This window comes from Lagenorhynchus albirostris, chromosome 6 (assembly GCF_949774975.1).
Source record: "Lagenorhynchus albirostris chromosome 6, mLagAlb1.1, whole genome shotgun sequence".
In the NCBI taxonomy this organism is placed as follows: Eukaryota; Metazoa; Chordata; class Mammalia; order Artiodactyla; family Delphinidae; genus Lagenorhynchus; species Lagenorhynchus albirostris.
Window position 1 is genome coordinate 53024507 of NC_083100.1, and position 4579 is coordinate 53029085.

Consider the following 4579-nt stretch of genomic DNA (forward strand, 5'->3'; position numbering starts at 1 on the left):
GGCTTGAAGCTAACAGAATTAATGGACAAAGTGCTGTTATTTGATTTTCATTTCTGAATTTGATTTGGGGTCCATGAGCTTAGTGGAGTGCTGATAATGTTTTAGCGATCTTTGAAGCTAGTCATCACTTGCTGAAAGGTTTAGAAGGCTGGAAGCTTTAATTGCATATCTTAAATTCTTTCTCTTTTCCTCCATTGATGTTCAAATAAGATCACATCTTAATCTTAGAACACAAAGAACATTTGTTTTGTCTCAATCAGGATTCTTAGGAAATTTTCCACTTCTAATAACAAATGATGATTTAGAATTTCTAGTCTGAAATTGGCATCAGTTTGAATTGTTTTTTTATTTCTTGATGGAATTTGCTGATATTTTTTTTTTATCCACATAGTTCACATTACTGAGGAAAGGTTATAAATGAATTTAAATCAGAAGCAGGTCTTGGTCATGACACAAGTCAAAAGAAATATATAGCCTAGAAAATTTGTGAATATTGATCATTTTTATAATTAGGCATAACTGATGCTAAAATACAAACTGTATACTTTAAAGTGGTTTATCTGCGTGTATTAACACATAAACATGTATACATGTAAATACTTGGACATAATATTCATATATATATATATATATATACACACCATGGTAATAGAATTTTTTTCAGGTTTCTTTTACTTCAGCTTTACTGAGGTATAACTGACAAATAAAATTGTAAGATATTTAAAGTGTACATCATGGTGACTTATGTATACATTATGAAAAGATTCCTTCCACCTAGTAAATTCAATATCCATCACCTCACATATTAATCTTTTTGTGTAAGAGAGAATATTTAAGTTCTACTCTCTTAGCAAATTTCAATTATAAAAAATAGAATTTTAAAGTCAATATTAGGAGTAATGAGTCATCTACTGTTTCATTATCCATTACTGGAAAGCAATCCACTCAAAACTTAGTTTAAAACAACAGTTTATTATTTTTAAAAAGTCTCTCAGTTGTCCAGGCTCAGCTGGGAAATTCTTCTGCTTCATGTAACAGCATTGGCTGGGTTCACTCACTCAGATGCAGTCAGCTGAAGACTGAGCTTGACTGGAAGGTCCAAGAAAGCTTTACTCATAAGTCTGGCACTTTGATGCTCTCTACGTGGTTGTTCCACATGGACTCCCTCACAACATGGTGATCTCAGGATAGTCAGATTTTGTGTAGCAGCTGGCTTCAAAAGGAATAAAGTAGAAGCTGCCAGTCTCCTTAAGGGCTAGTCCTAGAACTGGCATAGCATCACTTGAGCTCCATTCTATTGGGCAGAGCAAGTCACAAGCCCACCTCACATTCAAGAGGAAGGGATAGACTACCTCTTGATTGGTAGAGCAACAAGAATACAGAAGAAAGGCAGAAATAGATGGCCATCTCTGGAGACTATCAAGCACACATAGCAAAATTTAAGTTTCAAGAGTCTATTTTAAAAATTGGACAAGAAGTACTCTCAGCCTTCTTCATTATACTAGACAATAATTGGTTTTTCTAAAATATTAATCTATCTAAAGTCCATGTAATACTGTATGTTTAAAAATTCATGGATTAATCTGCCTGTGATCTTTTAGGGTCATTTACTAATTTTAACACTGAAATCAACCCTCTTATTTAAAACTTATTGTCTTTCCCTCACTGTGCTTCCAATTTTCAATAGACTTTTCTTTAGTTAACATTTTCCCCTGGAATACAATTGGAAACCAAGGAGAAAATGAAAACTGAAGGCAAACGTATAATTTGTTTACACGTATGACCTACTCAATCTCGTCAAAACCAATCATCCATCCAGGAGGTCAGTAGGTATCATGGAGTCTGAGAAGTGGCCAGGCAGTGTTTTTCTCTATCCATCTCACTCAAAGTAGCTCCAGTTTTCAGTTATCCACACCAATGGGTTTCCCAATTGACAAGAGTAACTAAGAGGTAACTTTACATTTAATAAGCATTTAATAAATGTCAATCACAAAATATTTTTTTTAAATATATCAAAGAGAGTCATCCTAATTCTTTTGTGTAAAAACACTGATCAAGGTCCCAATATATGCTAGGCATTAGAAATATACATGATCTCCTTTTCAAAGTTTCAGAAAGCTAGGAAAACATAAAATACTGCCTCAGGTTTCTGGTTTTGTTTTTTAAATTTTTAATTTAATAATATGAACCAGGACTTCCCTGGTGGCGCAGTGGTTGAGAGTCCGCCTGCCGATGCAGGGGACACGGGTTAGTGCCCCGGTCTGGGAAAATCCCACGTGCCGCGGAGCGGCTGGGCCCGTGAGCCACGGCCGCTAAGCCTGCGCGTCCGGAGCCTGTGCTCCGCAACGGGAGAGGCCGCAGCAGTGAGAGGCCCGCGTACCGGAAAAAAAAAAGAAAGGATGTTCTCTTCTGGGAACAGAACATCCTATGTGCAGCAGAAGCACTACTCTGAGAGGAAATTGTTGAATGAGAGTGCAGCTTTAGCAGCAATGCTGCTGATTCCTAGGGGTGGGCAAGGGGGATTTCAGTTATGTAGGCCCATTAACATCCCTATTCTAAAGATTTCCATTTATAGAATACACTGTGTATGTTTTTAGCTTTGAACAGCATGTGTATATTTATATGAGCATAACACACACACATGCACACACACACACAAAAGGGGAGGAAAACATATCAACGTGTTAACCACGTTGGATGGTGGAATTACAGATGATTTTTTTCTAAATTTGCTACTTTATACTTTTCTTTGTATTTTCAAAATTTTATACAATACCACACACAAACAGTATACTTAACAGAAAAACATCACTGTTTAAATGTAATATAACATCTGAATATAAATACAAATGATGTTTCTGAACCTTTTTATTAATCTTCCATTTCTAAGGGACATTCTCTATGCAAGCATTCTTTATGTTTTTTAATAAAAAACATTTTGTATTTGGAGACAGCTGAATTGAGTGAGTAACTAACTTTAGAACTGGATTCTTTAAAAGAACAAAAGCAATATTAAGAAACACAGAAAAGTACACATTTTAACCATGTTCCCTACTCACAGAACATAATCCTTAAATTCAGTAAATATGTTTTATATATTTTTTCACATAAAATTTTCATATATGTGTGATTTGAATCACAGCACAAATTATTTTGAACATGCTGTGAATATCCTAAACATTGCTAAAATTCATCTCTTATACAAAACATAAGACATAAACAGAAGTTAACATTTTTCTAATTCTAACAGTTTTCTGTTCATTAGTCACCCCACACAATGTTTTCCCTATTATTTATCTGTAAATTCTACTTATCAAACTCAAATCCACAAGACCATCACATGGTTCAGAATTTAAACTCAAGAGTAGACAGGAAATCAAACTCATGTTTAACCTTGTGTGTATGGGTGAGACGACAGAAGATGCACACAGAATAAATGCATCTGGTGACAACCGCAATAAAGATGGCAAGAGTGATACATTTCCTCGAAAGGCAATAAAAATACAAAGTGCTTTGTCCTCCTAGTTCCATTTCTCAGAGCTGAGTTTATACCGTTTTCCATAATTCCAGGCATGACTGTCAACACAGAAAGTGAATAATCTAGTCTTAGCTCATTCACAGACCTTCAAAAGCCCCTGGCATACTCAGAACATCAAAATTTATAACTTAATTTGTTTACTTTAAGGAAACTCACTTGGTTATCAAATATGAAGTGTCTAATAGCTAAGATTAAAAAATAAGGAAACCTAAGATGTCTGAATTATTAATTATCAGTTTACAGTTTAAGTCTTTACTTGGCAAAACAATTCACTTTTCAAAGATTGTTGTAACAAGTCTTAGGCACAGCTAGAGCAAACATTTGTGTTTGTATTAAATCCGGCTATTTCCACATATGCTCACTGTGACTTCAGGAACAGAGCCATAGGGAGAAAGGCCAGCAGTCATTCATTTACATTGCACTGATAACAGCGGTTTGGGTTGGTAGGCTAGCTGTGTCAAATGAAACACTAATATCACTATTTATAACTTGCCTTTCTCCTGCCTTAAATCTACTGAAGACCTTGTCAAATTTATCTTTAGGCTATTTTTGTGAGGAACACAAGCATCAATTAAAAAAAGAAGAAGAAGAAAATGTTAGGAAGGTTTCTGTATTCCTGTTCAAGTAGTAGAGTTCCAATTAAGAAAAATATCATAGGTATTTGAAGTTCCCAAACTGATATCCCCTGACTGGACAAGAAAAGGTGTTCCAGTTATGAACTTTCTGTGTAGCTGCCACGAAATCAAAAGTGTGACTTACAGATTGAAGACAGGAAGAATGACCAAATCCAAAGTAGATTGATTGGATTCGCGACAATGCTCTGCTGTCTTATTCTCCTAAAATAGGACATCTTGTTCCAGTCCCTTAAAGTCTAGGGGAGAAAACAGAGCTGTGGCTCACTGACTGCATGGTAACTGGAGAGGTTAAAGGAATCTGGGGGTTTATCTGCACTATTTCCCTTCCTTGAAGCAGACTACCACCCAAACCATGCTGGGAATGGTACAAGCCAAGAGTGGTGGGGCAGGTGACTTTTAGTGATGG